The sequence below is a fragment of the Pelecanus crispus genome, chromosome 5, assembly GCF_030463565.1.
Source record: "Pelecanus crispus isolate bPelCri1 chromosome 5, bPelCri1.pri, whole genome shotgun sequence".
NCBI classification, from domain to species: domain Eukaryota; kingdom Metazoa; phylum Chordata; class Aves; order Pelecaniformes; family Pelecanidae; genus Pelecanus; species Pelecanus crispus.
In genome coordinates this window covers 33,737,368-33,763,286 of record NC_134647.1, presented here as the reverse complement: position 1 = coordinate 33,763,286, position 25,919 = coordinate 33,737,368, and positions in this window count along the sequence as shown.

Sequence of the window (25,919 nt, the reverse complement as noted above, 5' to 3'; positions counted from 1 at the left end):
ATTAGTTCTGCTCGGTCCAAACCAAAGTATTCAGCACTAGATAGTGGCCTGATCTGAAGATCTGAACACTGGTCATTCAATTCACTTTTGATTCAGTCTCAGTGTAACTAACAGTAGAACCAGCTCCTGTCCATTGATGCATTTTTGTATCATTAGCATCTAGACAAGCTAGCTGAGATCAGACCCTTGTTCTTCTAAATACTATGCCCCCACAAAGCAAGACTGTAAAACATTTGCAATACTACAATTAAGGACAAACAACCCTTAAATAACAGTCTGTTGGGGAGTAGGCTACTAGCAGAAAATCTGAAACAAGTGAAAGCAAATATTTGTTCACAGACTGGCTGAACTGTAATTTCGGCACACAACAAATTTTTAATATTTTACAAATAGCTGCCTGCCAGATGAATCACAGTAATAGTCTACGTGGACACTCCTTATCTGTCCCCATAGTGAGGTAATGCAGCTTAGAGAGATCTTGCATAAAAAAAAAATATACTGTCTTTGGAAGAATTCCGCTACAATGTAGAAACACTGATAGTATCAAGGAAGCTGAACAGACAACAAACCATTTTATTGCCTCTTCAATATAAAACTCAAAAGAAAGCAGAGAGTCTTAGACCATCAGGGAAGTAAATTCTGGTGGTCTTTTGACTAAAATGCAAGACAAATATTGTGGCAGCACCCCCAAGAGCGAGTTCTGAAGCTTCCAGAGATACGGTATGAATTTTAGGATCAGAAGATGTGTACAGTGAAAACTGAAAGTCATCTTTTAGGCTGAAAACTCTTAACCAGGTGAAGTTCATTTCAGTGCTTCTCTCTCTAGTGAACAAGGAGCACACCATTTTACACTCCGTGTGACAAATCTGGGGCCTTTAAAGGAATGGAGCATGCAAGGGACTGGGTAGTGAAAATCCAACATGCTTAGCTGGGAAACAGATGGGTAAAAACTTGAGTTCATAGCCTTTGAAGATTTCCATGTATGCTTGTCTTAGGCACAAAAATAGTCTTTTTTATTTCACTGGAGTACTCATATGTAAAGCTAAGTAAGTCTGTGTGGGCAAGTAAAATGACTCTGCTGATCCTGCAGGGACTCACTGCCTCTGTTGTAGAGAACTTCTTGCAAGCCTGTATTACTGCGTTTAATCTTCTGTGTGCATGTGCATTGTTATGCGACAGTGTTGCATCCCTGTAAGTATTCCAAAGCATTAACCTGTTTCTAAGAACATTTTATTACTGACCTAATGGTAACTACACAGAAAGTGGAGAAATGAGCAGCTGATCCAGAGGTTAAAAGATTTAATAAACAGGAATTTTCACAGTCAAGTTGCAATAAATATTGTGGGTCTTCACTTAACAGCAGATTGATTTTACTCTGGTGTGAAGCCAAACTGTAGTATATTTTATCAGTATCATGAGCTATTATCAGCAGTAATTCTTGCTAGAGTTGCACTGAAAAAGGTGAATAAACTTTAGTAATTGGGCTTTTACTTGAAATGTAAACATATGATTTAACAGATTGCTGGAACAGATTATATATTAAAATGAAACTGAATTGTATTACTTCTTTGGAACATTGACTGAGGTTAATAAATGCTGTATGAAGGAAAAGAAATTCCCCATAATTCCACTGTCAGCAGTTTAAAATGCATTCATCACTAATCATAGGTGACAAGCATACAAACTAACCCCAGTTGGAACAGATCTAGAAGATGGGTTCTTGATTGTGTTGGCAGGTATCTAACAATGTTTTTAAACTGAACCCTGAGCCCACCTCCCTGGTGTTGCTATGCTATTGTAAAAGTAAGGGTAATTATTATATCAAACTTATAGAGCATTTGTCATCCTCTAGATAGTAAAAGAATTTTAGCAAGTGATGTGTTAGTTTATAACTTCAGGATGAACATGGTATGAACTTGGAAAGAAATAAATTTAAATGTACCTTTTAGCTTTTTGATTCCAAAGTACTTAAAGCAAGGAAACAACAACAAAAAAGACATCATATCCTGTTTTGTCATTTAGTCATGTCTAGTGCCAATAGCCACTACCATTCCTTCAGCCTTTCTGTCCTTATTCCCAGCTGTGCTACTCATTAATTAAGCTAAACATGCTGGCTGTATTTAGAACCTCTGTAGGAATAATTTAACTCTTAATAGAGATACTTAATCATACCTTCATTCTTGAAACCAGTCTGTCCACTGGAAATGGCATTGGTAACCAGACCTTGCTTTTCCTTTTTGTTCTTTTCTCCTTCTTTATTATATAAAAATAGTTTTAATTTGTTTTTTGAGTAGTGATACTTTATGGATATGGGTTGAAAAGTAAAAGTAATTTTAAATATCAGGCAGAAAATTTAATTCATGGAACCAAATTTGCAAACTTAAATAGTGCTGGGTTAGAGGGGTTGTTTGGGGTTTGTGTGCTTTTTGTTGTTTTAAGTATTAAAACATCCCATAACATTTGGTTTGTTTCTCTATTTCACAGGTAATGTTTTACTGAGAAAATGTAAGAGATCACTTTAGGTTTACAAAAGCATAATGCCCAACTGTATTTAGAATTCCTTGTATCTGTACAACAAAGTGGGAAACTCAAAGGGGCTAGTTTTTAAATCAACTACCTGAGCCATGCGATCTAGCAAAGCCTCCAAAGAATGAAAAGTATGTTTAATCCGGTAACTACTTGTTTGATCTCTTACTACCAAAACAACATAATCGGTGTTGATTTCTCTTTCAAATCCACTTAACTTTATTCTCAGTAACCTGGAAAAATTCTCCCTTACACTTCTAAAGCAAAAACTTAAGGCTGAGATTTTTCAGAGTCCAGCAAAGCCCAGGTGCCCAATGCCTACTGAATTCTAGTGGAAACAAAATGGATTTTCACAAGAGGCTCAGCCTGACGCATTGTTTTCCAGCTGTTTCATTTAAACACACATTTGACTTTACTGTGGCTGTAACCGTCATGACAGAAAGCTGTGGTGTTTAAAAGAGATCTCAACAATCTAGTTATTCTCAGCATTGCATCTTCCTGCCACCTTGATGTTCCTCTTCTTCCCCTGCGCCCTCATCTGCTGCAACCTCTGGAAAAGAGCCAGAAGGATATATGCAAAGGACTGCCACCTCTAGCCTATGGCCCCTCTCCATGCAAGTGAGCATAATTCAGCTCTTCTCAAGCTATAACGAACTTGGCAGGGAGCAATTGTACAGGCACACACTTCTCATGCTTTACCAAACTTCTGTCTAGGCCTGCTGAGCTTTGGGGTTTTTTTTGGTTTGGGGTGGGAGTTTTTTGCCGTATGAGAAACTTGCAGCCAGTGCTCAGCTTGGCAGTCAGGAGGTGAGTTATCATTGCTGCTGTAGTGTGTACTGCAGAGAATGGATAACAATGGTTAGTCAGTGTTTGAACACCTCATTCATGTCATTTAATTCACTAAAGAACTGGGGAGTGGGGAAAGGTTTCCTTTGTACTCTTTATCCAGTATCTGTTTCGGAAGTTACTGCGTATGGTAACTGCTAGTGGCTGTGGTGTTGGTGCCTTCTACATCATAACTTATTCTGCCAGAGAAGGAATCTCATTCTTAGTCATTCTATGGTGGAGTTTTTTGGGGTGTGGTTTTCTCTTTGCTTAGTGCTGCTGTCTTGCTCTCAGTTTCGTTTATAGCCTGTAATTAGCTGTATATTTTCAGTAGCTTGATATGGACCTATAGTTAGCTTGGACTTTTTTAGTATCATAATTCAAAGTATTCCATCCTTTGCTCTCCTACTAGTTTCTCCCCAATCAGTTCATATATATGTCATCTGATAATTACGTTTAATGCATATTGTGTAAAGCTGGCAATAAAGCCACTCACAGTTTCTTCTATGTTTTTCACTGAAAATAGATCTATTCTTTGTAGTTTTGGTGTTGTGGTTTGGAGGTTTTGAGTTGTTTTTTTTGTTTGGGTGGGGGTTTTTTTGTTTGTTTGTTTTAATGATGCTGCTAATCTGTTGTTAAATCCAGATGATGCTGGCACATGTGACAATCTCTGAATGTTAGTGAAGTTATTTCTGTGTTCTTATTTTACTTCCTTTCAGTTCAACATCACTGAAAGCCTGTAGTTTTCCCACTTATCATCAAAAGAATGTAAAAACTTTTAAACTCTTTCCTAGTGTAGGTCCTGCTCAGGTCTGAAATGTGATATGCTGCCATCATAATAGTAGTTTGGGTTTTTTTTGTTTGTGGAAGTGAAAGGGAGGTGTTCCACACCACTTCAACCCTCTCCCCCATGCACTCTTAGTTTCCATTTCGTATGCGAGTAAAGGCCAATATAGAATCATAGAATCGTTTAGGTTGGAAAAGACCTTTAAGATCATCCAGTCCAACCATTAACCTAACATTACCAAGTCCACACTAAACCAATTAAGGGCAGACTAGACTAAACCATGTCCCAGAGTGCCACGTCTACCCGTTTTTTTAACACTTCCAGGGATGGTGACTCTACCACCTCTCTGGGCAGTCTGTTCCAATGCTTGACTACCCTTTCCATGAAGAAATTTTTCAGATATGAATCTGAAACATGATTTGTTGTCAAATAATAATAAAAAAGAATCTAAGTTCCTATTCTTTCCCATCTACACCAGCATACAGCCCCATTTTAGTTCCTTGTACACCCTCCTTACATGCAGCTGTTAAAACATTTGTCATGAAGATTTTGCTGTCTTCAGTCTGGAGAAATAGTAGCTTAAACTCCAACTCTCTGTAGAAATATTGGTAATGCCACAGGTTTTTCTTAATAAAAATAATATAGCAAGAGATCCCTTAGAATAGCACAGTCCTAGTGGAAATAAGGTGATAGAGCAATCATTTTTTTTCACATAGCTATTTGTGAATAATAATAACAACTACAGCTAGACCGCAGCAACCAACATTAGGATGTGGCCCTAGACAAGGTTGGCTTCTCTTCTACACCAAATCCTTCAGTGGCTCAGAAAATGTAGGAAGGAGTGGTAGGAACAATGATTTTCCTACCTTTTTGACTGCATGAGATAAACTTGCATTTCACTCCTTTCCTGCACACAGTGACCTCATCCGCAAAATGATGAGGAGAGAGGAGGAGGGAGAGGATGAGAATTGTCTTCATTATCCACATATCCTTCATCAGTACTGCCTTACCGTACTGTAACCTCTGTCCTCCCTTGCATCTGTCCTCAACTGATAGCATCATTACCATTTGTAATAAAGTTCAATAGTCATTGATGTAGACAGGGAACATAATACCTCTGTATCTTCAGATCTGTAGCTTGATCAACCTCACAGGTGACTTCCTATATGGTAAATGGTGCCCAGCTCTATGTAGAGCACTTGTCATCAACCCATCATTTGAGGCAACTGTTTTGAATGGTAAAGCATCCTGTATCAAAAGAAATCAAATTAATGTGTGTGTGTGTTTGTGTGTGGCTATTACTTGCTTGTTGGCTGTCTTGCAAACACATACATATGCTATATTACATCAGTTTTTATGTTTAAACACATTACATAAAATTCTCAGTTAACAATGGTCATGAGCTACAGAGCTCCAATCCATAGCCAAGATTAACACACCTCATAGCTGAAGAGTTGCTTAGATTTTGTTTGGGCCCATCTCAAATAAGTCCATGCTAATAGCAATTTTCTGCCTCTTTTTCTGCTGCCACTCCCCCAAAGCATTTACAATACTTGTTTACCTTGAGGCTTGGGAGGGAAGCAATCTTTCCAGCCAAACTGCTGTGTTAGCCTTTAATCAGTTGTCAGGAGGAGCCAAAGTGAAAACTTCTACTTTTTTCCTAGATTGATGGCTTCCTGGCTTTCCTTCATTCTTTGTTTCTTGCTTATAATCCCAGACCTGTGCTTTTGGATCCACTGAGCACCAAAGGTACATGAGGCTTTGGAGGCCAATGCACCAAAGACTGTTTATCTTTTCAACTTAGGAGCTGAAGAGAACAGCAAAGTCTAATCAGGAGCCTCTTTCTTTGAAGCTTTTTCCAAAACTGCCGTTCCCAAAAGCACAGGATAACTTTGGAAACTGCAGACATTCTCCCTTCAGGCGTGCTAGAGCTCCATCCAGTCTGCAGCAGAGCTAGTACTTGTGCTGTTTCTATCTTCTATTTTGGACATGCTAGAAGGAGATTGAGAGCCTAAACAAGTGGCATCACAGTAGAATTGTCAGCAAAAATTCCTGCTCTCTGACATTGCTCTCCCACTGCCTCTCTGGGAGCATGACGCCATTTTAGCTCCAGCTGTCTCCTAGTAGCATGACAAGCATGACCTTCCTATTGACAGGCACTCAGGCTTAATATAAGAAAGGACATGTTCCACAAAATAAGGATGATAGTCATAAACTTGGGGAAACAGCTGGGGGGGAATAAAACTGTTTCTAAGTGAAGGGAAGCAAATGTCTTCTCCACTGGAAGACATTTTCAATTATACCAGGAATCACCTCTCCCTAATCATTAACCAGGGTGTCCATAACTAAAATCCATTGCCTGCACTGTCCTCTCTGTCCCTTACACCCAGTCACAACCAAAAACAATGAGTAGCAGCTACTAATTCCAGTCCTACAGAGCCATGTTTGCTCAGCTATGCTGCCTTCACTTCCGGGACTGGCCTTGGGATCTTTGCAGTGTGTTCCAGTGTATATTGTAGACAAGTCCTCAAATCATCACACTGCCTCATCTTAAACAGGAAGCTTTTCATGATTTAAGAACATTGATTGCTTTGTCCTGAATCTCTCTTTCATAGACTGGTCCCTCTTCCTAACTCAAAAGTTGGAAATGTTGTCAAGAGTATATTCCTGCAGAGAAGGACAAGATGAGGGCTTTAACACTGTATATTAATACAGTGCCACTAAATCTAATGTCCTCTGCAAACTTCTTACAAACATATGCCGTTTGCAGTGACTGCTTTTTAATTCAGCTGATTAAAGAGCTTGCAAACTAATATGTAATGCTTAAGCTGTGTATATATATGGGTGTCAACTTTAAGGATGGAAGAGAGCCTAGAAAATTCTTAAACTATACGGACTTTTTTGACTAGGCTTCACAAACTACTTTCCCTTTGGCCTCGGGCCCAGTGTAACCATATTATGATCTCTTGGCATGAAACTGTGTCTCTGGTTTAATTATTCTGTGAGTGACTAACACTTCACCAGAAACTTTATTTAAGCACAGAAGAATGGATGACCTTCAAACAAATAATTTTTCAATACCTGAGAACCTGGCTGGGAACTGTACCGGAAGCATGTGGAGCTAAGCATTGTACCACGAGCACCGTCACTTCCTATTATCTTGCACCTCATGTCATCCTTAGGCCCCTTCTGATCGGTGTCACTGCAGCAAAGTATCTGTAGCTTATTCTTTGTGAGAACAAAGGGCTTCCCAATCTGGTTGCAAAACAGATTACTTCTTGCAGCCTTTCAGAGTGGTTTGCCAGATGGTAGTTTTCTTGCCAAAAGGGAGCCTTAGCTCAGCTCCTGGGTTCCTGTTGACTTCCAGACTCACCAGGAACTGGATGATGCTGAATGCCCTCCAAGTTCTGAGCAAAGCAGAAAGATGCATCCTTGGTTACCAAACATTTATTATACCATTACCCTTTGGCTGCTCATTGGTAAAACAGGTAAATGTCTGTAATGTTTGGGGGGAATGCTGAACAGAAAACCAAACATTTCCATGTTCATGTGAGCTGTTTCCTTGCTCACAAAAGCCTAAGTTCTAAATATGCTGTTAGCATGATCTTTTGATGCTAATGTTGCTGCTTTCTGCATAGGAGTGAAGTAGGCTTTGCATTACTGTAGGGAAATACATGTCTGGTCTGGAAAGGGAGGCAACATACATCAGCAGTAACACCTACACAATTCAGAAACCACATTTCCTCCAAACCGTCAATAACCTTGCATGCTAGCAGCTTTCTCTGTCAAAAAATTAACTTTTACAGGGACAGCTGACTGTCAATCATCTCAAACCAGAGAGCTGCTGGTGGGTATCCATGTGGATATGGCATCCTTCTCTCCTTGAGAATCTGCTGAAGCCACAAATTTCAGTGTGGCGCTGTTGCTGCGGCTCGGTATCATAACTCTGCTTTGACTCCACTGTATGCAATGAATTACTCTATTCCCTTCCTTTGACACTAGTTAACCAAACTCGGATGCAATGCTGCTGAGTGAAGTGGGTCCCTCTATAGGCCCTGTGGAGATGACTTTGTCTTCAGAAAATAATCCAGATTTTAATCACACTGTGTAGGTGAGTTAAGGCCACTGTGTTCCTAATTTAGGTGATTAATACAGGCCACTGTTAGTCACCTTGGTGGGAGATGGTTCTAACAGCTTGGGACCTTACTGAACCTCAGTACTTCTACTGGTGGCTGTCCTGGTGAAAAAACAGGGAACACTTACAATTTTGGGATCCTTCAACACCAGGCTTCCTGGTTGTGAAATGCAGAAGTATTGCAAAAGGTGCACTTGATAATAAGTGTATTAACTATCAAATGCATACCCTGCAGCATGATGTTCCTTCCAATAAAACAGGTGGTAACAAAACCAGATTATGCTGCATAAGGAGTGTTCAACAGCCCAAACTGGATTTTGGCAGGAAGAACGCCACAAACAGTAACACGCCCCCTCTTTGGAAAAAAAAAAGTCAGAAAAAGACATTAAATTGTTAATGACCATATATAATCAGAACTTTGATCTTGATTCCAAGAAAAGACACCTCAAGCCATTAGCTGATATCTCAAAAGCAGGCACAGCCTTCAGTTTAATAATGGCACAGACTAAGCTTAACGATCCTGTCAGCTGCTGGTTCTCCCATTTTGCTTAGCCTATGCCTACCTATTTAATCTACAGAATCTAAGAGGACGTTTGTTTCTTATTGATAACCAAAGACCCTTATGTTTTGAAATGCATTCTGCAAAAAAGATGATAACCCTCTATTCTTCAAGAAAGGATGTTCCATGATAGTACAAGGCAGTATGGTTAAATTAGAGTAAATATTTGTTCTCAGCTCAGTTTGATACTGCCTTTATTAAATAATGTTTGTCAAACTTGGGTCCCAGAATTCCTATTGTGAGTATAAAATCAGCAAATGATAAACAGGAAGCCATTGGTTTTAGTAAGTGTTTAGCATTCTATAAATAAGCTTGGAAGTACTTCCATGTACCTCACAGAAGTCATATCTAAAAACAGAGAGCATATGTGAGAAGCTGCAGAATATGAAACCAAATAAATCTGAATACTTACTGGTATGAACATACAACTGCTGCCTGCCACCAGGAGTGAGGAAAGGGGAGGTGGGAACACAGGTCCCTTGAAAATATTTTCTCAAATTCCAGGGTGGGGAACAGCTTGTGGACAAGCTAGGATTTCACTGAGGAGACCAGTTCTGGTGAGGAACACAGAATGGCAGAGCAGAGGGATGGAGAGAAGGGGCAGAGAGGTCCATGGCCTTCTGAACAACAGACATTATGATCTAGAAGGGAGCAAGGGCAGACAACCCATCCCATGTGAGCTACTAACAATAAAAGCTGACAGGGTGGTTTTGTGTGTGTGCACAGCATTTGTAATACTCCAGTCCTTTTAACTTTACTGCCTTTGAGCAGCAACCTACTGGATGCCCAGCAGTGCAGGCCGCTGGATCCCCACATATCCAGAGGAAGATGAGTTTAGTACTAGAGCAACTTTATACTGACCAGCACAGTAAGACAGATTAGTTGTACCGCAACGTGCTATAAATGCGCTGTGCAGCATGTGTGTAGTAAATCCAGTACGTGGTTTAACAGATTTCCAGCGGACAGATGACTTGCATGTGCACCATACGCCCATCAGGCTTACTGCAATCTGTACCTGAGAGGCTCAGTCATGGAGGGGACAGTTCAGCCAGGCTGAATCAAGGGCACAACCTAGTTCAAGTACCTCTAGCCAGAAGTGTTCATGAAGGCCAAAAAGGGAATGAATGTGAAGTGATACCCGCTTCTTTTCAAAGAAAGCTCACAAGAGAAGAGGGAAGAATGGTGGAAGTAGAAGGAACACTTTGGTTTTATAAATATTAATAGGTGTCACCAGCTAAGCCATCCCTGTAGCAAGCATAGAACTCATGGGAACCGGTGGGGAAAAAAAGGCAGGTATTACCATATTCAAAGATCATGATCCTATTCAAGTTCATGAAAGCTGAAGGGCTCAAACTGCATCTGAAGAGTGAAAGTTTAAAGACCATCATAGCTATATTTAAGATCTTGTCCTGGATCACATAATTTCATGATTAACCAACTACTTTTGGCAATCCAAAACAGTAACTTGCATAGAAAAGCCATTCAACGTGTTGGGGGGGTGGGTTTTTGGGTTTTTTTTTTATTCCATGCACACCAAAGACATTCAATTTTTTACAGTTAAATAAGCTATGGGGTTTTGGGTGGGGTTTTTGTATGTGTATTTTGGTGTTTAGGGGTGGGGGGTTTTTAAGTCTTTCCTAAGAAAATGTAAGATCAAGCTCCAGGCACTTCAATCTCCTGTAGTTTTCACCATTCTAAAGCTAAGGCAAATTGCTAGTGCTTTTATGAGTTAATTTTCTTCATTCTTCTTTGTTTTAGTCATAGGGCCTGTCCTGCTGATTTTTACAAGATACATGCTATGTTCCTGCTGATTCATTCCCTTTGGGGAAAAAGACGCAGCATGTGCCCTCCTGCTCCTTACCTATGGGACGCATCTTGAGTGATTAATTGCAGGTCTCTTTCAGCCATCACTCCCCTTGCTTCCTAAGAAAATCTGAATGATTATGCCAAAGTTTGCTTTCAAATAAGGAAGTTTATTGATAGCTCTGTTTGGGGGTGTGGGGTTTTTAGTCTTTTTGTGACATGTTACATGTCAAATTCTGAATGTTCCAAAAGTGACCTTCATAAAAACAAATTAATTCTCTTGTTATTTCATATTCGGAAAAAAAAAAAATATGGTGAAACTGGAGATTCTCTGGCCATCCTTCAGACAGCTAAAAAATGGCTTCCAAGTCTGTAGTTCTAGGGTATGTGGGGTTTTGTTAAATAACTTCTACAGAATTCCTGTCAGCTGGCAAATGCAAGGTGAATTATCAGGGCAACTGAATGACAACAAGGAAGGGAAAGATTCGACAGAAGCAAATTGAGGCATTGAAATGACTGGCATTACAGGAAAAAGTCAAGTACTGTGTATCTTCAAAATTCAGGCCTTAAGTAACAGTTCTGATGTTGATGTAAAGGGTTCCTTGTACAGCTGCTGTTTTTTTTCCTTAGCATTTTGAAATTCATTTACATCTTAAGTCTGTTTTGTGTTGTATTTCAAAAACAGGCTTGTATTCAAGGGAGATCTAAAAAAGTATAAAATCACACCGCTACAGCTGTTTCTTATGTATGAGGCAACTCAGGCATTTCTTTGCTGTAATTCACCCTCATTACATAGTGATATTCTCCCTAATCACTTTGGCCATTTTAGGTGTATCATGAACAGAAGATATGTTTATTTTTATTTCCCCTGCACTCACATCTCTTTTGTTTCTTTCTTATCAGCAAATACCTATTCAATGGTCCTATCTCATTGTTTTACATTTATCTGTGTTAAAATGTGTGTCACTCATTACATCAGGGGTTGTACATAAATTAAAGCCTCCTGCATCTAGCACTTTAATTCTTTCTCGTTATTGCATCACCTAGAAATAAAATTATTTTTTCATTTATAGCAGATACTTGAATTTGTATCCTTTAACTATTTCTTAGTTCAATCGGTCAATTTTTGCAATTAGATTTTGTTCAAGTCCTGGGAGTTTGACAAAATAATTGCCATCAGAATGTTCTTCTCCTTCCAAACTTGAGGGACCTAGAAATTGGAAAACCAACTTTTTTTGTTTGTTTGTTTATTTGTTTTGTGCAAGAAAGAAAAAGATTCTGACTCTTTCCTAAGAAGAGCTTTGAGAGTTATTTAGATAGAAAACTTACAGGTTTACAACCCTGAGCTGTATCAGTCTTACCCTGTAATAAAAGTCCAGCACCTAGATGGAAGTTCAATTTTAAATGTGAATTCTAGTGAGCTGCTTGTTATTGTCTTCTGTCCTACGAGTCTACTTGAGAGAAAATCTTTGAGCAGTCCTGCTAACTGCTTTTTTTTTTTTCACTTCTCATAGTACTAAAATATTCTGTATGTAGGTATGTTCATGTTAATTTTTCACATAATTTAAAAATCTTACCATATATAATATAACTTCATATAATAACATAAGAAGTTCACAGCAAAACATTAAATTATACAGAGAATGCATTAGTGCAAAAATGAAAGGTACATTTGATTATCTAAATTAGGTCTTGATAATTAATGCTGATCTGTAATCTTTGCCTAATAGATATGTAATAAGCCTTCCCAAAACAGTTGCCTCAGATTTCTGGCATTTTATCCAACTAGGGGAACCAAATGCTACTATTATTTGACTCTATATTCATATGATTAAACAACTGCAAAGCTCACTGATGCTCCTAGGAGGACTTAGATAGGCAAGTCTCTCACATAGTACTGAGACCTTCCCAGATGGAGGAACATCCTTTCCTATGTGTCTCTCTTCTGACTAATAGAATATGTCCCCTTTTGCCAACCGCAGCTACTATTCCTCCAGACTGACATGCTGCCCGGTGGGTTCATCACTTTCCACCGGCTGCAGCTACTTTGACATGTGTAGAGGCAGGGGGGGATTTTTTATTCCTGGTGTGAAGAAAGTGCTGCTTGGTGCTTGACTGGTAATGGCTTCTGTGGATAACGCAAATTTGATGGTGAAAACAACTTAAAACTAGATTAGGAGTGTCTGAAAATAGATTTTAAAATGTGGCACAGAATAGCCTGACTTTAGTTCCTAACCATGTCACTTTTCAAGTAAGTATGTAACTCTATCCCAGTTTGAACAATTAAACATTTAGCACTCAAATATGGTTTTGTAATAGGGAGAGTTTAATTTGTTTCAGTTGCCTGTACAAATAACTCTAATCTACAGATCTGTTGCCCTGGTTTGAATAATGTGCATGTGTAACACAGCAAAATGTATGTGTCTAAACTTAGCTTGCAATGTTGAAGCTACTTATTAAGACAGACAGATATTTCAAATATATTTGGTATCTTAGATATGTACAGCTGATAATTAAAGTTTATCATACTAATTCTATTTAGTTAAATGTGCAGTTTTTCCAGCAGAAACACAAAAAATATTAATATCGTATCTGAAAAAACTACCTGTAATTACTTCCTGTCAAAACTGACGTAAAAGCAATGGGAAACAAGTTAACTCTCTTAATTCTTTTATATTTGATGTTCTATTGTCTGATGCAAGAAAAGAAAAAGGAAATTATATGCTACTACCATAATCTTATGGTAGCTCAGAAATTACTTCACAATTACATAATCATGTCCTTTGCACACTTTGGTGTCTTTTGTTTGTAGCTCATCTCAAAGCTGCTACCAGCAGTCAGGGAGGCAGGAATTTTACATAGTTTTCACAACAAGCATTTTCCCAAAAGTGCCTTGCTTCACGGTCAGTTCCTGGTAGCCGTCTCATTTGATAAACTTCCTCCATCTGTTTTGGACCTCCTTGTCCATAAAATGTTACAATAGTAGTTTTCTGTGGCACTGCTGTGGATGAAGAGGCTTAAGGAATGCTTTACATATATTAGAGTAAAATCTCTAGTCTCTTTTCTCCCCCTGTGAAGACAGAGTCCAGTCATCTCCAGGATAGCCAGCAAGTATAATAGGATATTTAATTTATTTTTGTTATCGTAGCTGAACAGACAGTATGTTACCAGACAATGAAATAGTTAAATATAATAAACTTCTACTACAGAATTGTTAAGAAAGTTGCAGAGCAAGAATTCAAGTCTGCTCTCATCTCCGTAACTCTAAGTCTGTAGGTGTAAACCTGAGGGCAGAATTTGGTTACTTTATTAAACCAGGAATTACAGGAAGTCAGTTAGCATTTTCTGTCCCACAGACTGTTTATGAAACATCAGGGGGAGCAAAGAAGGATAAGTATTCCTTCAGCTTGTGAACAGAAGCAATAAACCTGAAAATTTAGGATTATATTTTTAGATTAAAAACTTGTTGTGGGCACAAAATACACTCCCAGGAAGCTGGGTCACAAGTGGGAACTATGGTATCAGTTATAATAATGACATATTGGACCATATCTTGTATTAATTAAGAAGTGTTGCAAGTTTTGCAGCTTCTTCACATAGGAGGGTTGGGTGTTAAAGCTCTAAACATGGTGAAGGCAGTGTGAAAGCCTGTTGCACACTAAATGCACTCAGCAGCTTGATAAATGGCTTGTAGCTGGGCTAGCAGTGTGTATAATTTACTTTTGTAAAATAGGCAGTTTGATCAGTAAAGACCTGCTGGATGATCAGGAAAAAAAAGAGTAGACATACAGAAGTAGTGAAGAATATAGCTGAATCAGGTGTGTTAAGCAGTAATGAATGAAACGTGCTGTTAGCATGATCGTCATCAGTCTAATGACACATCGTAACTGTTTTCCCACCATTCATGTATAGAGCATACACTCAGAGGAAGCTCAAAAAGAAACAATTAAATTACATCATTTCCTCTTGAACTGTTCTTTAGAGTTGTTTTAGACATTAAACTGATGAACAGTAATGTGAAAGTGGTAGAGCAGAAGATAACTTTCCAAAAGGATTCACCAAACGCCTGCATTTAAAAAGGATTATGGTAAATTTACTACACTCTTGTCAGTCAATGAATGTGCTTGCGCTTAAAAGTGGGTTGGTGGGGTTTTTTTGTTCTGGTTTGGTTTTTGTTTTGGTTTGGTTTTTTTTAGATTAAAGAATGTGTTATATAATTGAAAACTTATTTTGCCAGTAATGGATCATCAGTAACTAAAGCCAAGCAAGGATTAGGGCTGCCACTTCAAGCTAGATCTCAAATCCAGGGGGTGGCAATATCATGTTGTCCTCCAAAAACAATTTTTGGAGGGAAACAGTTCAGGGTGCAGAAGGGATAGTCTTCCCAATCCCATTTTTACAAAATGCTGTAGTGTTTGATTTCAGGTAAGATCTGATCTTGGATCAACTGCAAGTAAACCAAGTTATGCAATTATATCAAATAAGACTGGCAGGTTACATATGCACATAAAATACTAGGTTGCATGATAAACTGCGTAGAAAAAAAGCGTCAGCCTGGGTCTTGAATTGCTTGACAAGAAAGTGTGTTTTGCATCACAGCAGGTTAAAATTTTAGGGTTCTGGAGGACCATTAGCTTAATCTGTTTACTGTCTAGGCACGTGATAAATGCTCCCAGATAGGCCTAAGGGAAATGAACATTTTGAAAGCATAAAGAGGAGCTCAGTGGTAAGGAGGGAGGAATGCTGAAGTTACCTGGGACTGAAAGAATATTAAGAAATCCTTCTCAGGAGGGTGGAGTGAGGAGGAAGTCTTGAATCCTAAAAACTCCCCAAGAAGGGTGTTAGTACAACAAAGGAAGGATTCCCAAAGCTATGCTCCTTGTATCCCTCAGGATATAAGCTATGCAAAAGGACTGAGTCTCTGAACATCTGTGTTAAGCAGCTAACAGAAAGTTTGCTGGATAGAAGGGAAGTAGAAGAAACTTCTGGTCTTGCAATAAGTAGATTTTGTATGGTTCCCTCTCATTTCTGTCCTCTGTCTGTAAATGCTTTGTATGTAATTGTTATCTATTTGGGATTTTGTCTAAACAATCTTGCTACTTGTTCTTAAAAAAACTGGATTTTAATGACTGCAAGATACCTAACTAATATCAAGGTATTCCACCCTTTACAGGCATGATAAACTTTAAACTGGGATGCTGGACCATGTTCATAATGTGCCCTCCTCACTCCCCTCCAGTATCACCCTAAGGTATCCAAAGGATAACCAAGTGTACCTCCATTAAGGTGCATGGACTACTGTAGAGATGACAATTCAGAGCTGTGGGTCAAATAACATCTTTGGATTGGCAGGATTATTCAAGAATCTCCTTGGTATACATTAAGATAGTGGGGCCTGTGCAACTAGTAATACTTAATGTTTCCTATCACTGGATTTTGCAGCTTTCTGCTCAGTGTGTCAGCTGCTATGAATGGTATTCCACAATGTATAGGAACATGGGTTGTATTTTAGGGAGAGGATACATTGACTTAGGCATTGAAACATTCACCACATAGATTCTTCTTGAGAGTCTAGTCCTAGGTGAATATAGAGGCTTTTGAAAGTGTTATCACCTTGCTGAGATTGTGCCCGTGTAAATCTTTTTACACATTTACTTCTATATGATGAATATACAGCCTCCTAACCAAAACTCGTAGCTAATATCGTAGCAATTCTACCTACAATACCAAAGGTACAGATTAATCAACAATATCCTCTTTGAAAGTTATGTCTTTTGGCAACTTTCAGGGGATTCAGGAGAAAAGTCATAATCAAAGAGGGGTTTAGGGTTTGTTTTTTTTTTTTTCTTTTCCCGAACTGGAACTGTACAAACTCAAATCCTAATCAAAATTGATTCTGATAAATTTTAAAGAGTGTCTCACCTGTTAAAATGTCTCCTTAAGGTTTCAAGTACTACTTAATCTTTCACTCTATCAAACTTGTTCTTTTAAGGTCAATGCACTTATTCACTCAACAAAACTTCCCCATGACTTTTTCCCTAATCACTTCTGCTGTCTCTTTCTCAGTTCCCTTTTTCTTTTCATCTCATATTTGCATTTTAAAAATCTGTTGCTATTCATCCAATTTACACCCTCATTTTTATTCCAGAATAATCACTGCCTTTATGATTTCTTACTTGGTCCGACAGACTTTTTTTTTTTTAGTATTTCTGATTATCATCTTCCCTTCCCACCCCCCCATCATTTGGTCTACTCTCTTCATTATTCTGTCTAACTCATTCTATGAAGCTTCCATTTAGACACTAATATGTCATTCCAGGTGCAGCTGTGTTAAAGAAGTACTGGCCATTAAATTATTTTAAAATAATACGCATGAGTTGTACTCCTTTCTTCTAAAGAAAATTAGGCTTTATTGGAAAGGAGACAGAGTGGAACTGACTGAAATTCTATTTTGTGTTTTCCAGTTGTGTATCTGTCCTGGTATGTAACTTACTGGGATTTTCTTGTGCTTCTAATTTCAACCTCCAAGCCTAGGTATTACAATGCTTGTCTTAATTCTTGCTAGCATACTTTAATTATTTGCATTAATTTACAAGTCTTGTTCCTCAGACCAGTAGAAATAATAATGCTAATTCAGTATGCCTAACTTTGAAGCACTAAGTGTACTTTTAGGTCCATACAGGAAATCTACTAAAAATCAAAGATAGTATTTTTTTTTAAAATTTAAGGTAGATATTAAATGGCTTCTAGTTTTTGCCTCTCCTTTCTCATCACTGGTTTTAAGTCACTTTTACTGCCTCTGCATAGTGCATAGTAGCATCAGAAATGACAATGTGCAGTTCTGGGTTGTTTTTTTTTTTTTTATGTCATCACTTATAATGTAGTTAATGTTAAATTGAAATGTCAAGTTAATGTTCATTGTCCAAAACAAGATTGTCTAGATACCATTGGAAGAGAGCTCTAGAGAATATTTTTTCCTTTATGTTCCTATTAGTTAAGGCTCAGATTTCCATTCCAATTAGGGTGAAAAGACAACATCCCTGAGATTTTATGCAGGTTCAAGGGCCTGTCTGCCCAAAGCTGACTTTAAGAGGAAGACTTGAATCACTGCATCTTCCTCTTCTTGTCTGGGGAGAAGTGGCCTATATGGAAACTCTGTCATACGTCAGGGTTACTGTCTACCAGTATAGGATGTCTGTGAGGACAGTATTGCAAGAGCATCCTTTGCTATGTCACACAATAAATGTGACACGTGTAGGCAATGTCAGACTTCCTGCATGTAGGTTGCAATAGGATGTCTGCTCAATGGATGCCACAGATTTCCAGATAAAAGCCAGTCATGGGTGAAAGAGATCATGCTATTGCACATATCTGCAATAACTGCACATGAGAAGGAGCTCTGAAGTCTTTCACTGAGAACAGGACCAATATACCAAAGTTATTTGTTGTCTCAAACAAGGTTCTATCTAGGAGCAGAAGACTCTCCTGAAAAGCATAAAAGTATCACTGGGCTGGTCGTCTCTCACTGGTAGATCTTCCAGGGGATCTCCATTTATGTAATGCATGGATATTAAGAGTGTTAGAAAGTTTGCCATTGCCAAGGTAATTCTCTATTGCTAAAGCAACTTCTTAAACTTTTTCCCAGAGATACAACAGTGAGAGAAATCTAGGAGCAGGAATCTTAATCTGGTCAGAGCCTGAATATTAGGAGAAGGGACATATGAATGGCAAATAGCTAGAACTTCTTTCCAAGAGCTTCAGGGACATTACTGTACAGTATGAAAATTGCCAAAGCTGAAGATAAAAAGAATTTCTCATAACCTGTGTCACTTCAAAAATTGGTTAAATGTGTCAAATGAGCTACTCTAATGTTCTCAGACACTTCCTTTCAAGCATTCTTCCAGCTCAGTAACACTTTCTGAATTTTCCCTAAAATACTACTTCAACATATCTGCTATCCACCTTTGCAAAGGGGGAGGTGGGAGCAGAAAGCTTTTTGACACCATCAATTCCTTCAGGCACCTGACTCAAGTGCCACTCATCTGTTTCAGCTTAGTTTCCATTTTGCCTCTCTTCCGGTTAAGCCTTTTAGTTTCTTCTATTAAAGCAGTGAACATATAATCGTGTGCATTTTCCACCTCTTTAATTTTGTCTGAAACTGATTCTGACTCTTTGGTTTTAATTACCCTGAGACTGGACTACATTTAAAAACTTTCTGTGAAGCAAGCCCATGCTGTACATCTTAATTGTACTTTTCAAATAGAGGATTCCTGACATCCAGTCTTCAGCTATATTTGAACTGCATCCTGAAAGAGAGGTTTGTAGTTAACACCCATTCATTCCCCCCACCACCACCACCTCTAAAGTCTTTCTATAGAGCAGTATTTCCAGTTCATAAGAACCCAATTCCAGTTCAGATGTAGACCTAGCTAGTAGACTGTTACCCCTTCAATTCTCTCAGGCAAGAAGTGAGGGCAAGGCAGCACATCTGGTTAAGATCATTAGTTGTTCACTTTGTGCCTTTCTTCTACTATGATTTTCAAATGTGTACCCGTTATAACCAAACTGGGCTCACAAGAGCAATTAGATTAGCAGAATTTCAAAACTCATGGCTTTTTATGGCTGTACCTGTCTTGTCTTGGCCAAGAAAAATCATTATTATAATTCCATCTGAATAAAGGATGCTTACCACCTCCTCAATGATTTGTTCACTATTATTTCTATCAGTATGCATTCCCATACCCTTCCCCAATTTCTTATCACTGGTTGCTAGCTCTGGAGGAAAAATGCAAGAGGCAAGACTAACGGGAGAGTTAAATTAGCCCACTTTCACACACCACCTTCGGTAAATCTGCACCTGAATAAAAGTCTTCAGTAGCCAGAAGGAAGAACAGAAGGTAAACCCTGTAGCTCAAGAGAGGCAAATCTGTGACTGACTCCTCAGATGAAGGACAGTGCAGGTATTCCCTGCAATGATGCTCCATTTCCTCTCTTACTGTAGGGCAATGTCAGACCTAATGCTACTGGATCCATATCTCTTTAGTGTAATTATTGGCTTAACCTTAGACCTTCCTCTCATACAAAAGAAGAAAGCACCTTGGCTTTGCATAGATGGGGTGTCAATCCTCTACAGTGAAGCACTACTGTTCCTGCAAGAAGAAACCTCATACAGATAGTGGAATTAAGCTAGTCTGAAAATAGAACATCCAGCATCGTGAGAAAGACAGATCATTGCTGGAATTAAAATCCCAGCTTTACTGCCTCAAAGAGTTATTCTTTTTCCTGTATTTCATTCTGTGTCCAAAAATTCAGCATGAAAAACTCAAACCTTTAACAGCCTGTTGTGATGACCATAATCAAAACAAATGTTGTGCTTCTTTTTCAGTACTAAATAAACAAAATTACTATTTCTTCTATTTATTCTTGAAGTGTTAGGTAAGCAGTTATTAACCCAAATCACTATGTTTGAAAACATTGAATCATTGTCCCCCATAAGGAAATGGAAATCATCCCAAAGAATTCACAGGACACTGAAATAGGGGATAAAAAAAGCAGCAATTATTGTTACAGTGTACACTTGTACATTGTGGGGGTACACTTGTATATTTTGGGGAATGCTGTAGGCAGTGTTCTTGTGTTTCTTAAAGTAATTATAAATACTTAAAGGGTATTTTGGAGGGTTTTTTAATGTTGCAGTTTTAAATTTGCAAAGTCTCTTTGGTGTGTGGCTTAGAGTTGAATGTATGAACAAATGTTCTAAGTAAGGAAGTAAAAGAAAGTACCATTATTAATTTTAGTTAATGTGCAACCATTGAGAGGAATCCTAAAACAAACCAGTTACTCCCACAACAGTTATACCACTCTGGAAAGAGTGCTGTAATTTATGCTTGACAATACAAAGTTAAATGCATGTATTTTTCAGATTTAAACCAGGTAAATTGAGAGCCTATAATTCATTTTCAGGTTATTGATCTTTAATCTACCTGTTAAAACCCCAATCTTCTAATAAAAAAAACCGATCATATGATAAGTGTCAATCAATGGAGACAGAGTCTATTAACATGCTGAATGCTGTGTACCTAGGTTTGGCTGAGCTAACAGCTCTCTGAACACATCTTCCTATGCTTCAGCTAGAAAGCCATCCTCAGGGCACAGCTGGTTTTCTATTCCTGCTGTGCTGCCTTAATCTTGTAAACTTCCACCTCAGAACTCATTAATATATTTTATTTCCTTAATTACAAGATGCTTGCTCCATTCTTCTGCAAGACAATTTACCCGTTCTATCTCTGCACTAAATGTTTTAGATTTGGGCATATCTAAGCATTAGTGAAACAGAATCAGAACCCATTTTGACTCTGAGTAAGTGGAGAGATCTGAACCCTGGAAAAGGAGCTGTGCTACTTTGAGCTAAAGCAAATAAGACATTCTTGTAAGTCTTCAGACTTTGCTAGAGTAGTGATGACTTAAATATGGAAAAGGTATTTGTCCAGATTAATAGTTTTTCCTATCAGAATTATTATAAACTGCCTTGAAGACATTAAGCATAGAATTAAATAGTTAGACCCAGTTCTTTTTTCACCCAAATTCAAGGGACCGTCAGGTTTTGGTATTTAGCTAGCATCATAACATCATGTACTGTAGCTAGAAAAGTGGCACTGGGCTTTGATTCTTGGTGTCAGCAGAGTCTTTGGGTAGCACAGTCTAAGTGGTTTGGTCTTCAGTAAATGGTCACAACCTCACTTTCTATGCTGCTTAACTTGATTGAAAATACTTTTTAAAGATTCCCATAAAAATTTGCAAAGGTCAGACTGAAATGGCATAGTCAGTCAAATATGGGGCAGTTTCAAATATTCTGCAGTCCAACTTTAAGTCTACTGTCATGGCTCAGTAATTCTATAAAACCAGTATTAATGGTTTCTGTTTAGTGTGCTGCACTGCTAGTTCAAGCAAGAAAACTGAGTAGCTGAAAACTAAATAGTTATCTAATATTTTTAATCTTAAAACTTAGGAGGGAAAGATGACCAAAAGAACTGGCTAAACAATGTTGTATTTAGTCTTGCAAAGATGAATGAAAAGAGAACGCTGTTATTCCTTTCAGCACATTCTCATGAAATCTCAGAGAACTCATTGCTGGTTCAGGTTTTGTGTATTTTGGGGGGGGAAAAAGAAAGAAACAAGGTATTACATTTGAGTTTCTAAGCAGTGGTTCTTTGTAAAACAAAGTGCCTTTTCCGCTAACAGGCATTACTCCAATTCCAGTACTACAGTGCTGGAGCTGAAATTACATGTGTTTACAAGTAAGATTTGTCATAAATTTATACAGTGTCAGTCAGCAGCTCTGAATGTAGGTTTTGCTTCCTGTAAATCTAGAACCAAGAGATTTTGGTGGATTTGAAACTTAGCAAATTCTTAACATAAGCACAAAGTAATGATAAGATTATCTAAACTTCTGCAAAAATACAGGTACCCATGCTTTTGGACATATCACAATCTCCTTCTGTATTTAGCTCTTATTATTTATTCTCTTTTAATTATCCTTTTACTTATAGTGGTATCTTGTTTGTTTATTTTACTTTGAACTTTTGGGGAAAGGGGCCTGTACTTAATTTATTGGTAGAGAATAGGCTAGTACATGCAGCTCAATGTGTCTGGAGCCTCAACTCCTGCCTTCTTGACAATACATATGGTAGCAGCTTCATTCACCTGCTACCCTTGCTGATTCCAGTTAGACTTTTCCTTCATCTGATCTACAGGAGTGGGCCCCAAAACAGCAAAGGAAAAATTTCTACAAAGTGGCAAAACAAGAACAACTCGCTCTTAAATTTAATGTTTTAACTAAATCTCCTCAGCCCAGAAATAGAAAGGTTTTTCTTGGCACACAATTGTCATTATGAGTAAACTGGACTTAATAATTATAGGCTAATAATATTAACATGAGCAAATGAAGGCAAAGCAAAGAGGCAATGTATTAAGGCATACATAATTTTTGGAATATCTATGCTGCATACTTTTCTGCAATAACTTCTGGCAGTTGAAAGCAATGAAACACCTTGCTGCTTACAATGAAATATGCTCAGAAGATTTCTGTGATGGCTCAAAGAGCCTAAAAGCTAAAACAATTTTCCTGAAGGGGTGAGAGGGAAGGGAGCCTTTCCTCAAGTGCAAAGATCTCTATGGGAAAGAAACCAAGCCATGCCATTTAATGATAGCTGTGCATTACTGCTTAATTGTAGATGTTGGGTTTATCTTTTATATTTTTCTATTCCATTGTCATTAAAAAAAACTCCACTGAAACTGAAACTTGAGAAGCGAAACTAACTTTGAAGTTTAATCCAGAGTTTGTTAAAGTGAGCATAGTAATTTTAGTAGATTTTGCATCAGTAGCTTGGTATACTGCCTTTCTCATAGAGCCACATAATATTTGGGAGCAGTATACATACATTTCTCTGCATACTAGAGAGGCCTAACTGTTACTATCAAACAGAGAAAGAAACAATGTCATCTTAGTTCATACAGAATTCAGTATATATGAAGCACTTCATTAAAAAGCAGATTTGTTATGTTGTTATGGTTGTTGTTATGGTGTCACATATCTGGCAGAAATGAAGATTTTTTTTTTTTTTTTTATGTGTATGCAGTGTACCTAAAGAAATAATGTGGCTTTCAAAAATGCCTGGCTTCTAGCATGTAGGACTTCTCCAGAAATGGCAGAATGTGGAAAAGGTCTAAATGCTTGGTAGTCTCACAGCAGGAAACAGACACATACACACACCCAGAGCCCCATTCACATGCACACAAGCTTTGTGTCCTGCCTCACTCTACCTTCCATAACAAATGCCCGTGTCCTAATTTGGTGTATGGTCATGACCACATTTTTCAGTAATGATTGTGACATGCAAAGGACATGATTCAGCAAGACCCTAAAGCATGTGCCTCACTCATAGCACATTTATATTCCCATTGATTTGAAAGGAGCTACTAAGCAACTGAGTCGACATAAATACTTGCCTGTGTAAAGCTAGCAATATGTTTTAAATTCCTGAATTGGAGCCTAATAAAGGGTAAGTACCGTGTTCCTTTATAAGCTTGGTTTATCCTCATTTTCAGGGAAAAAATGAAACCAGGCAGACTTCCTTTAAGTTCACTAGGTGACTACTGGAAATAATTGCTTCAGGGTAATAGAAACCAAATAATCTTTTTTCCACATTCTCTTGGAACTCCACCAGCCACAAGCACAATGGGGGGCGGAGGGAGGGAAGTCTTACATCCCATTGTCTCCGCAGGACTCGCTGTTCCCTACCGAACTTCAGTGTCAATTTTTCCAACGGCTTACAGATTTGTCAGATGGGAAGCATCTTTCTGCCAAAGATAATGTATATGTTTTGAGTGTATGGGTAAAGAAGAAAATTGTGTCACTTGCATATGGCTTGCTTGGGTTTTAAGCACTTCAGTAATCATTCCTACCCTGTAGTTTGTGGATGCTTTGCAGTACTTAGGATTTAATACAATTCAGTCTTATCTTCAAACATCTCAACAAAATAGTATTGCTATAGGGATCTCAAAATCATGTACAACACTTTTATACCTCTTTTTAAAGATCAGTGTCTGAAGTTCTCTAAAAATGCTCTAGCACCCAGCTTTTTTTGTGGGAGGTTTCTGATGGTCTCATTTTGCTTCTCCTAGAATGTGACAAAGTGAAACTAAAGAAAAACATTTTTTGCCTCCTCTCTGAACTTATACTAACAACATGTTTTTTTCCGAAAACAGAAGAGAGGTTCAAGACCATACAAATATTATTGCTAAGCTCTAATCCCCTGAAAATAAAGTCAGGCTAAAGCAAACAAAGTCCATTGAGGAGAAGCTGTTTTTATTAGGGCATTAACTTCAGCGGCACTGTGAAAGGCCGTTCTGGTGTGTGTCACTATGCAAGCATCAGATATGAAATTGTTCTCAAGCTCCTTCTTTCTGTATGATATTGAAGAAAATCTGTTTTAAAACTTAATTTTGTGAAGATTATTCCTTATCAGTATCTTGGGAACAGAATATGTGTATATTCTATGTCCTCTACTTCACCAGGACATGGCTGTCTGAGAGAGATGATATGTAATATCAGTCAGTGGTTAGAGATTCCAAAAGCCTGCAGTGAGAAGAGTGACTGGGCAGTGAAGAGAGGTAGATAGCTTACGGGCTCAACTGTAAAACTTATCAGCAACAGATTTGTTTTTCTTATGGATTTCTCTGTACTTGTCACTATTCAGTTACAATTCCACCTTGGCTAATGCTGTCACAGAGGAACCATCAGCACTAGTTACGTACTATGTTTCCTGACCTTCAAAAAAAAAACCCCAAAACCTCAAATGACAATTTCATAATGTCCTAATACTGACATGACTTTTCTGGAGCTGCACTGGTAATAGCAGTAGGAGGAATTGGAGGAGAGAAGAAAGAGTCAAAGAGGGAAGACTACTTATGAGGAGGAAATCTAATTTAGAGTATCTCCCAGATTGATGTTTGGATTTGTAGCATTCCAAGGCAATGGTCTATTTTGAACCTAACTGTCCCTATCTTGCACACACCTCACTACCATCACAGACAACCAATGATTATTTTTTTTTTTTTTTTCATCATTAAAGAGAGAGACTGTTTTGCGTGGCAGGGGGAGGGGAACGCACACGCACAACCAGGAGCCTGCTCTCAATCATTTCTACTCTTCTATTACATAAAGATGTTTTGGTGGTGTAGACCGTACCAAAAAAAAAAGTCCAGTTTCATCCACCCATGAGCCCCACCCTACCACAGGTTATTGAATAGAGAAGCAGCATGCTGCTCTTCTCTGCTCCACCTAAAGCGTAGACTTATTATTTACATTGGCAAATGTTTTCCACCTGCCTCACAGATTAGGTTATGTCAGAAAAGGACATGGCAATGCTGTCCCCAGAAGGAACAGAATTGCTGGCCTGGTTTCCTACAACTGGAAACCAGAATGTCTGTATCTTTGGGGCCTCTGCACAGATGAGACCATAAATTTGAGTCATGTTGGGAAAAAGAAGGTAGGCTCCTTTGATTGAGATTCTTGAAAACACAAACTACTGCTTTATAAAGACCGAATCAACTCCAAAAAAGTTTCTGCAGGCCAAGTTATTTTTACTATATCTGTCAGACTTTAGGAAAGCAGGCTTTCTAAGGACAAGAGAGAGCAGAGTTGTGTGGTGTCCTCATTTAGATGGCATTATAAGCCAAAATGGCTGGTGACCTCGCTGGTGGTTCCAGCCAAAGGGAGCAAG